Here is an 11,768-nt window from a genome sequence, read left to right as displayed (position 1 = left end):
ATATATTTCATCCAAAAGGCACCAATCAAGTTTGATCCAAAATCACCACAACATAACATGCCTTATGGATCGAGCCCAACCATAGGCATGCAACGCCAACCCAAAGACCATCATCACTAAAGAAATCACGACCACCTCCAAGGCCTCCATCATCACCACTATCCACACAACCACCAGTCCACCACCACCATCACCTCCTCGTCCATCGCCATCTCCTCGCCACCACCACCACCATTCCTAAGAGAGACCTTCGTTTGGGTTAAGATCTCCCCATGAGTGAGCTCCCAAACCTTTTTGCTGTGGCATCCATTGTGGTTGGGTTCGTAAACATGATAGCACGTTGCATTGGTCTACAACCAGACCACCGGCTGCATTGGTCTTCGATGATACCCCAACGGTGCCCAGAGCCTTGGGTGTGGTTTTGATGGGACTTCCATGGTTGTACTGTAGTACTCTTTGATCTTACCCCAAAACTTGTCTTTTGATAGATCTGTTCCAACTGATGCATCAAGCGACACAGTCATCCAAGCATGGCACAACGCAGTGTCTTCATATTGGCAATAGTTGTGTGTCCTTGGCCTTGATTGTGTCCCCATGGGATCATCAACCTCTTCGGCCTCCTCCTCCTCCACTTCAGGCTCATAATCCTTCTCGGGCTCTTCTTGTTGGGCAAACATTGAGTTGTAGTTGAGACTATCACAAGCATGTGTGGCTCCTCCAAAGACAACAAGAATTCGGTCGTGTTCATCTCCGCACTACGACGACAACAACAACAACAACAACAACAAAGCTCATCACCCTATGGCTGCAAGAAATCACCAAACAATCCACCGACCGAAATGAAAAAACATTGTTTACATTGATGGCAGCCACATGCCTTGGCGGCGGCGGCCGCCGCCAGACACGCTAGACGAGCGGTCGTAGGGGTGGCTGTTGACACCTGATTTTGGCAAGATACAGACTGCAATGAAGATGGTCTCGAGTGAACAGGTTTTCAGCATGAAAAGATTCACGTCGCCGAGTGGAACTACTTTGATGTTTTAGTTATATTCATTCGACTTTATCTTACGGACCGAAACTATACTCCGAGTGGCATAATTCAATGTTCCGAGTGATTTTTGGCCAATCACGTCTTCAAGATGACCTCGGATGAAGGAGCACTCTTAAGGAATTGTCTTCGTCTCGTCGAGCCAATCGATTTTGATATATAAATCATCTCAATCCGAGTTTATATGCAAAAGTTAGAGGCAATACACTGCAGACCGAACCTCAACGGAAATATGGCGCGAGGTGCCACACACTTGTCTGATAGGTTGCACAAGTAATTCGGCCATCAAGGAAGCCTTAAATCTAAAAACCTTCAACACGAAAAAGTTCTGTCTCATCGAGCCGATCATTTTTCATATAAAGTTTGTCTCAATCCGAGATTGTATGCAACCTAGAGAGGCAAATCAAGATCAGGTTGTGTTTTCAGTCGGGAAATCCGAGTGAAAAGTTTACCATCTGAGTGAAAACCTACCGATCGAGTAAAAGGTCGAGTGAAAACTTATCAATCGAGTAAAAGATTGGCTTCCGAGTGAAAATATAGTAACCCGAGTGAAGTTATTCCGAGTGAAAAGATTACCGTCGGAATGAAAACTTGACGTTCGAGTAAGATATTGCCTTCCGAGTGAAATATAGTCATCCGAGTGAAAGATTGTCTTCCGAGTGAAATTATAGTCATCCGAGTGAAATATTGTCTTCCGAGTGAAAGACTCTAACATCCGAGTGAAAAGGTCTAGTCGGACGAAAAACTCTAATATCCGAGTGGATGAGCTCGGATCCGAGTGAAACTGAAGATGTGCCCGAACGGTAATCCAGATGACCTCGGATGGAAAAGTGATCAACACGGAAGTTGTGCGCATCGTCAAAACGGTGAACTTTGGTTTTGGAGTCATTATCATCTGAGATATTATACGACCTGTAAGTTCACTACGAGACTCGGACAATCCAGTCCATTACATGACCGAGTCCGACTGGATATTAAAGATGGCTTCGTAGAATATTCAAGATGGTCTTATTTGGAAAAGTGTTCAACATAAGAATTGTTCGTATCATCGAGGCGCACAAGTTTCATATTTGGGCCGTCTTGATCGGAGGTCATATGCAAGCTCTGCGGCCCGCGCAAGGAGGAAGACAGAAGTTGGGCCAGATTCAGACTAAATCCGAGTTGGAATAGAATTAGGACTCTAGGACGTGAATTGATGTAATTTTTTGTAAGGAAAGCCTAGATGAATCCTTTGATTGTACGGGAAGTACAGCCGCCTCTTATATATGTTGGGGTGATGGCCGATTGAACAACACCAATCGAACCAATCAATCTATTACACTTTTGTGTTCATCTATCTTTATCCCCTACCCTTGTATCTTTCTTTCTCATTATTCGTTCGTTCTTCGCATTGGAGGGCAGCGATCCACGAGGCTCTAGGGGCGAGCGAATCGACCTAGGGCAGCCCATAGCCGCCGCACTCCCTGATGGGGTCCCTCCCGAGCGTGTGGGGTTTCGGGTCTTCAAAAGCGCCCACTGACTGTCTTGCGTATCGCGCTGCCGGTCGGGTCTCCTTCGATGTGATCTGCGGTGCATCACCCCCGGCGTCGAGGGTACACGCGATGTGTTCGTGTGTTAACACACTTTTTGGCGACTCCGCTGGGGAAGAAGCTTTGAACAGTCTCCAGCCTGTTCTTGCTACGAGGAGAGCGTCATCGAGCGACTGCAATCTACAACGGTAACATGTATCATCAATCTCCTTACGTAGATGCAAATAGCCATTATGTTGATGCTGCTAGATCTTTCAATGGACATGTCATGTCGGCTAGCCCTAACGAGTAAAGGCCGACTAGTTATTCCGTTGGAGAAACTTGGAATTTACATAATCGCGGCATGCAACTTATGAATCTGAACTTTCGTGCATCGACAACATCTTTCAATATGCCGGTGAACAACACGATTTGTTCGAGTGATCAATATATGACACCTCATGTGCAGGAGGGCATCTCACAGTTTTATCCATCGGCAGCCAACTCGCAATATGCGGGTTTATCCCCAAACATGCCGATGAATGAGGCAATCGGCCACGCTTCCATTAGCTATTTGGCCGGTTATCCTCAGTCATCATATAATACACCTCATGATATTAATTGTTCAGCATCGTATGCAACTAAAAGTATTCATGACTCGGCTCACTTGTATGGCCGAGTGAATGGAGATTCTACAGGAGTGTATGTGTCTAATATTGCAGGAGATGAGGTGACTTTGGCTGCGTTAAAAAGCTTAGCGCAAAATAAGAAGATTACCGCTCTTTGCCTTGAGCAACATGATAATGGTTTGGTTCCTGATTTTGAGGCAATAAAAGCTAGGGTTTTGAAAGAAGATGAAGTGTTACCGATTGATCAAATTGGCACGAGAAAATATTCAACAACAGTGCACATGTCTTCACCTATCATTGCAGCATGTTATACACCCCCTATACAATCGCAAAATTTCGCCAACATCAATTCATTGCCGAAAGATCATAAAAGTATTGGGGGGCAAGCTGATCCAAGTAGGGCTGAGTTTAAAGAAAAACATGTGGCCCAAGTGGACAAGATCAAGCCAAAGCTCACAGGGAATAGCGTCAATGAATTTACTACGCCAACTCTTGAGGAATTACCAGCAGAATATCGGCATGCTTATGAAGCACTCAAGAAGAAACGTGGAGTGGAATATTTGCAAGAATACGTCAAGTGCCTTCCTCCATGTAGCAACCATGTTGGCTCCTTTGCAATTTTGGGGCAAGATAAAAAAGAAGCTTTGCAAGAAAATCGTCAAGAAAGGGTTCACTCGGCTAATACGGTTGATTCGGTTGAAACTGAGTCAAATATGACTAAGTCGTCTATAGCTGAGTTGAACAGTTCCTTTAGTGACAAGACAATGGTGGATTCAATTGAAACTAAATTGACCATTGAGACGTTTAAGGCCGAGTGCGTTGCATCGAGCCAGCCGAGTGCATCGTGTCAGCCGAGTGCATCATTCCAGACGAGTGCATCACCGGCTAAAGCCGCTAGAGCCGAGTGCATCAAGCCAGTTATTGCTGCGTGTACCAAAATAGAAGATGCAAGCTTCGCCGAGAAAAAGAACGATAAACGCAACAAATTGGCCGTGCTCGATTTTTCTGGATGTGAGGGAGCTTACATGCTGCCCTATGAGTTCCGTGCCAAAGAAATTGATGAGCATCAAGAGCAAAGCTATATGGCCAAACAAAGTTTGACTAGTGACGAAGACCAACAACCAGAGCGTGTAGCTGAACAAAGTATAGCTGACGAAGAGCGGCCGAGTGGAATCCATTCGGGTAATCCGAGTGAAATCTACTTGGGAAATCCAAGTCAAATCTATTCAGGTAATCCGAGTGATGAGGCACGAGATCCAGAAAAAGATGAAGATGCATTCGAGAATTATTCAGAAGTGGAGCAAGGTATTGTTCCAGTGGTGCAACCATCTTCTCGTTCCAACGACTTCACAAAGGTACACCTAGCCGAGAGTTTACTCAGTTTTCGATTCGGTCAAAATCATATTGTTGATGCACCCGTTAGTAAGAGTCTAATTAATTTTGAAAGACCGATCGAGATGAGTAATCTGTTTGTTTTGAATTATCTTGTTACTAATCATGCTGATCAACACATGGCACCATTCATAGAGGCTAATAGTGACAACTTATCGCAACCAAAGTTGTTCCCGTCATGCCGACTGAACTTTATATTCATATGGGCAACTTTGTTTGTTTCATGCCTGGCTAACATTTGGTCTCAGATGAGACGTATATTCTATAATTATTTTGGTTGCAGGAATATAAAGCCAGGTTCAAAGTTCTCTAGGATAACCGATTCAAGAGCATCGGGAAAGGAGGACGAAAATCAATGCATAGACGAGTCGGATGATGTTAAACTGACACTGCTCGGTTGTTTTGTATTGAAGCCGGTATCACAATATCGGTTAATGGACCAGGAGTGTACGTCTAGTGCAGTCATAGTGGATCACATCATCGGTACATCGCTGACTAATCCTATTATTATAATTGATCACGACGTCGAGCTGTCAAGACAAGAGCCAACGCAATGTTCGTTCAAGAAAAATGTCAAAGATTGCAACATGATCCATCAAGTCAAGCAATCGGACAAGATAGGACAATTGGAGTTTGTTGAGGCACGATCATTTGGACGGTCGGATCATTTTGACGGCCATCAAATGTTGACTCGGCTATCTTCAACTGATTTATCTAAAAGTGGACATGTACACGTCAGTGATGATGGGGTCAAGTCTTCGAGCAAGGATATTGTTAAGAAGTGCATCAAGAACAATCTTGAAGACGGAAATTCCATCAAAGCTACAATGGTAACATCTAGCACTAGGGGGCAACAAGAGAATTCAAAGACCGGTGCATGCACAACCAAAGAAAGCAAATGCCATGGTTAGCACAAAAGCAAAAAGCCAAAAGTCACTTTCGCGCAGTTATTAGAAAAGTACCAAAAGATAACTGAGGCAAAGAGTGCTTATCGGCCGAGTGAAGCAAAAGCATCAAAGTCACCCCAAGGCATAAATCTAAAGACTTGGATTGGCAAAGGAAGACGTGAGAAGCAGACTTCATATCCTGTTTTTGGGCCGCCAATGCCAATGTCATGGATGTCTCCCTACGCTCATGTAAATCCATATCCATCATGGGGCATGTATGATACAAGGGCAAATTATCCTTCTTATTTTAGATCATCTCGCCAACATTATGCAGCTCCAAAAAGATTAACATTTGATGAACAATCACACGTCAAAGACCGTTTCAATCATAAGGAATCGGTCCGAAGCTCAAGGAACAAGAAAGAGGTGGTCAAGCAAGTGTACCAGGTCAAGAAAGATGGTCGTAAGTGTGCTACTTCAGATTTGTTCTCAAATAACAAAGAGCTAGTTAAAGTATTGACATTGGCTAGAAAAGTCAACGAGGCAAGTCAATCAAGTGCCAAATCTGAAGGGAAGAAGTTGAGAGTGCACAAGGCCAAAAAAGAGTTGGCATTGGTTGAAACAGAATCACAGCCGAGGTGCCCACTCGGCTTAGCACATTGGCAAGAGAAGGAATTACAAAGACTTAGTGCACATGAGTTGAGAAAGAAGAACATGGCATGGGTTCCCAAGAGGAGCAGTCAAAATAGAAATGATGTCCGACCTTCTATTGCAACAAGTGTTAAAAAACAGAAGAACGAAAAGGATGGCCGCAAGAGTGCAATTTCAGATCTGACTCCAAATGACAAAAAGCCAACCGAGCCTATGTTGGCTGCTAAGGACAAGAAAGTGAAGCAAGTAAATTTCAAGGATCCAATAGCCAGGAAGAATTTGCTAGTGCATAAACCAAAGTCCCAGCCGGGACGCCCACTCGGCTTACCATATTCGCAATAGAAGAAGCTAAAACGGCTTTGGGCCAAAGAGCTGGAGAAGAGGAACATGACCTAGGTTCCTAAGGGAAATCCTCGAGTAAAGAGCGGCATCACATCTCTTGTTGCGAAGCCAGCAGAAATAAGGGAGTACAAGTGTAAAGCCCGTAGACAAGGACGCCAATTTTCATATAGGAGACTCCAGGAGGCGTCTCATCCATATTCTTCAATCGTACCATCAAAATCAACGCTATTGAATTTATCCTCAGCCGAAATATCTGACTTATTTCGGCTATTCACACTTTGGTGGACGGTCTCCTGAGCACTTTTGAGATAAGAACGCATGGCCGATATTTGCATATTGCCCTCAGAATTCATTGTGTTGGCAAACCCGACATCTGGCTAACTGTGTTCACCATGGTTGATTTCCTACTCCTATAGCCGATGCTCAGTGTTTGCCAATACCGGCGAGGCCGACTTAATTATTGAGTCGACCACCAATCAAGGGTCTAGTGTATAAAAGAGCCCCGACTTCAAATGTTATTTATTTGCAGGATCCAAGTCAGGAGACATACGTTGTTTGGCGGAGGCTTGATGGTGTACTTTGATAACGAGTTGAGACGTCGAACAGTTGACTGTATTCCTTTGAGGTGCATGGTCATAATCGTTCGACAACCATCTTCGTTGAAGGGTTCTAATATTCCCAGGGAATGCCTGGACAAATGCAAGGTCCGGATTGACATAAGAAACTTACGTGGAAGCCTTTGTGACATCCAATTGTTGTTTTCAGACAACTATTATCCAAGATGGTCTACCAAAGAAGCAACAAACATGAGCATATGGACAATTAAAATTATCATACTCAACATGCACAGCCGATGGAGTATTGACATCGTGCTTAAACATTACCCTAAGCAAGGTATTTTCTAGCACGCAAGCTCTGCCAGAAAACAGGGGGGCATGTGTTGACACCTGATTTTGGCAAGATAGAGATTGCAATGAAGATGGTCTCGAGTGAACAGATTTTCAGCATGAAAAGATTCACGTCGCCGAGTGGAACCACTTTGATGTTTCGGTTATATTCATTCGACTTTATCTTACGGACCGAAACTATACTCCGAGTGGCATAATTCAATGTTCCGAGTGGTTTTTGGCCAATCACGTCTTCAAGATGACCTCGGATGAAGGAGCACCCCTAAGGAATTGTCTTCGTCTCGTCGAGCCAATCGATTTTGATATATAAATCATCTCAATCCGAGTTCATATGCAAAATTTAGAGGCAATACACTGCAGACCGAACCTCAACGGAAATATGGCACGAGGTGCCAGACACTTGTCTGATAGGTTGCGCGAGTAATTTGGCCGTCAAGGAGGCCTTGAATCGAAAAACCTTCAACATGAAAAAGTTTTGTCTCGTCGAGCCGATCGTTTTTCATATAAAACTTGTCTCAATCCGAGATCGTATGCAACCTAGAGAGGCAAATCAAGATCAGGTTGTGTTTTCAGTCGGGAAATCCGAGTGAAAAGTTTACCATCCGAGTGAGAACCTACCGATCGAGTAAAAGGTCGAGTGAAAACTTATTGATCGAGTAAAAGATTGGCTTCCAAGTGAAAATATAGTAATCCGAGTGAAATTATCATCCGAGTGAAGTTATTCCGAGTGAAAAGATTACCGTCGGAATGAAAACTTGACGTTCGAGTAAGATATTGCCTTCCGAGTGAAATATAGTCATCTGAGTGAAAGATTGTCTTCCGAGTGAAATTATAGTCATCTGAATGAAAGATTGTCTTCCGAGTGAAAGACTAACATCCGAGTGAAAAGGTCCAGTCGGACGAAAAACTCTAATATTCGAGTGGATGAGCTCGGATCCGAGTGAAACTGAAGATGTGCCCGAAAGGTAATCCAGATGACCTCGGATGGAAAAGTGATCAACACGGAAGTTGTGCGCATCGTCAAAACGGTGAACTTTGGTTTTGGAGTCATTATCATCTGAGATATTATATGGCCTGTAAGTTCACTACGAGACTCGGACAATTCAGTCCGTTACATGACCGAGTCCGACTGGATATTAAAGATGGCTTCGTAGAATATTCAAGATGGTATTATTTGGAAAAGTGTTCAACATAAGAATTGTTCGTCTCATCGAGGCGCACAAGTTTCATATTTGGGCCGTCTTGATCGGAGGTCATGTGCAAGCTCTGCGGCCCGCGCAAGGAGGAAGACAGAAGTTGGGCCAGATTCAGACTGAATCCGAGTTGGAATAGAATTAGGACTCTAGGACGTGAATTGATGTAATTTTTTGTAAGGAAAGCCTAGATGAATCCTTTGCTTGTACGGGAAGTCCAGCCGCCTCTTATATATGTTGGGGTGATGGCCGATTGAACAACACCAATCGAACCAATCAATCTATTACACTTTTGTGTTCATCTATCTTTATCCCCTACCCTTGTATCTTTCTTTCTTGTTATTCGTTCGTTCTTCACGTTGGAGGGCAGCAATCCACGAGGCTCTAGGGGCGAGCGAATCGACCTAGGGAAGCCCATAGCCACCGCACTCCCTGACAGGGTCCCTCCCGGGCGTGTGGGGTTTCAGGTCTTCAAAAGCGCCCGCTGACTGTCTTGCGTATCGCGCTGTCGGTCGGGTCTCCTTCGACGTGAGCTGCGGTGCATCACCCCCGACATCGAGGGTACACGCGACGTGTTCGTGTGTCAATAGTTGCTGGAGACGGGGTATGAATCGCCGACAAGGACATGATGCCACCCACACCTAACTGTCCGGACATTGTGTGCCCTCCAACATCGTCCATCAAACGCCACAGACAGGTCCGCACGTTCGAATTCCCGCAAATCAGAGGCAAACCTAGAGGAGGTTTGTGGGCATCCGAACCTCTACCATGCAGACTTCCGACATACCAGACCCACACAAAATCCACACCGTGTGCCTTACTCTAGAAATGTCTCTCTGCATTCATGTCGCATAGCTGCTCCAAAGTGGATGCGACTGGACGACATGAATGGTAGTCAGACCGACGCGACTAGACAGTTGGTCGCATCGCTTTGCCGCTTCAATGCAGATGTGGAGACCAATAAGCCTACTTTGCTTGCTATGCATTGAAGTGATGCAGGTCAATCCGGCTACTTAAGTAGGACAACCTGAAAGGATCGATATGGTTGACTAGAGGGGGGAATAGGCAACTACCAATTTTTAACTTTTCTAAACAAATTAGGGTTAGCAACAAATAGGTTGTCTAGATATGCAACTAGATGAGCAACCTATATGGTGCTAGCAACAAAAGCAACACAAGCAAGAAAAGGATACACAACAAGTAAAGCTTGCACAAAATAAAGGTAAGAGATAAGCACAAGTGGAGACGATGGAGACGAGGATGTGTTACTGAAGTTCCTTCCCTTTGAGAGGATGTACGTCTCCGTTGGAGCGGTGTGGAGGCACAATGCTCCCCAAGAAGCCACTAGGGCCACCGTATTCTCCTCACGTCCTCACACAAAGCAAGATGCCGTGATTCCATTAGTGGTGCCCTTGAAGGCGGCAACTAGACCTTTACAAACAAGGTTGGGGATCTCTCCACAACAGAATTGGAAGCTCCCAACAACACCATGAAGCTTCACCACAATGGAATGTGGCTCCAAGGTGACCTCAACTGTCTAGCGTGCTCAAACACCCAAGAGTAACAAGATTCACAAGGGATTAGTGGGGGGGGGGGAATCAAATATCTCTTGGTGGAAGTGTAGATCTAGGCCTTCTCAAGCAATCCCTAAAGAATCAACAAGTTTGATTGGCTAGGGAGAGAGATCGGGCAAGTATGAGCTTGTGAGCAACAATGGAGCTTGGGGAGGAAGAGGTGGTCAACTAGGAGAAAGAAGAATCCCTTTTATAGTGAGAAGAAGGATCCAATCGTTATGCTCCCATAGCATGCGCATAAGCGGTAGTACCGCTCGGATGAGCGATACTTCTGCTGGCACGGAAGCGCCGACTACCTAGTTCATTTCGAGCAGATCAGGGGAACGGTAGTGTTGCCTGAGCGGTACTATCGCACCCTCCAGTGGTACTACCGCGTGGAGATGAATAGGAGCCGATACCCGCGGTAGTAGAGCAGGGTAGGGCGGTAGTGCCGCCCTAGGAGGTACTACCATTGGGAACTGCCACCCTACTGCCGCTCGTGGAACAGACCGCAACAGAACGAGGAAAATAAACGGCACTCCCCGCGGTACTCTCCAGCGGTAGTTCCGCTTAAGCGGTACTACCGTGGAGAGCGGCGGTACTTCTGCTTAGCTCATAGAAGCCTCGTAAATCGGTGGTATTAGAGAGGCATTTATCCCCATAGTACCGCCAAAGAGGTTTTACCATGCCGAACTGCTGCTCTACTAGCACTCATTTATAGAACCCACGAAATAAGCAGAAGTAGGGGCCGTACTACACAACGGCGGTACCACGGGAAGTGGTACTACCGTTGTGTGAAGCGGTACTGCCATTTAGCCTATTTTGCCAAGGTTCAAACATAAGGATGAACAAGCTCATTGCTGGGAAAGGAAATAGGTTGCAAGGAAAGTATACGTGAAGATTCCACCCAAACCTTTCGGAAGTGTACCCCCTCTTAATAGTATGGTGTTCTTACGACTCAAGTCCACAAAAAAGAAACGCAAGAAAACACCGTCTTTATAAATCTCCAGAGGGGTCGAAATCGCCTTGTGCCATAAGGTAGATGTATCTGAAATGCTCAGTGCATACGATTAGTCCGCAAAAGCATTGTCATCAATCATCAAAACCACTAAGGGAGAAATATTCCCTACCAATCTCTTGCTTTTTGATGGATTGATGACAATACGGGATTTGCACAAAAGAGAGATAAGAAAACTGTTGGGGAACGTAGCATGCAATTTCAAAAAATTTCCTACGATCACACAAGATCTATCTAGGAGATGCATAGCAACGAGACGGGGAGAGTGTGTCCACATACCATCGTAGACCGAAAGCGGAAGCGTTAGGTTAAAGCGATTGATGTAGTCGAACGTCTTCACAATCCAACCGATCCAAGTACCGAACGTACGACACCTCCGTGTTCAGCACACGTTCAACTCGATGATGTCCCTCGAGCTCTTGATCCAGTAGAGGGTCAAGGTAGAGTTCCGACAGCACGACGGCATGGTGACGGTGATGGTGATGTGATCCGCGCAGGGCTTCGCCTAAGCACTACGACAATATGACCGGAGGAGTAAACTGTGGAGGGGGCCACCGCACACGGCTAAGAAACAACTGTTGTGTCTTTGGGGGTGCCCCCAGCCCACATATATAAAGGAGGGGGGAGGAGGAGGCCGGC

This window comes from Triticum dicoccoides, chromosome 5A, assembly GCF_002162155.2.
Source record: "Triticum dicoccoides isolate Atlit2015 ecotype Zavitan chromosome 5A, WEW_v2.0, whole genome shotgun sequence".
In the NCBI taxonomy this organism is placed as follows: Eukaryota; Viridiplantae; Streptophyta; class Magnoliopsida; order Poales; family Poaceae; genus Triticum; species Triticum dicoccoides.
The sequence above is the reverse complement of the archived record's forward strand: the minus strand, read 5'-3'. Positions refer to the sequence as shown.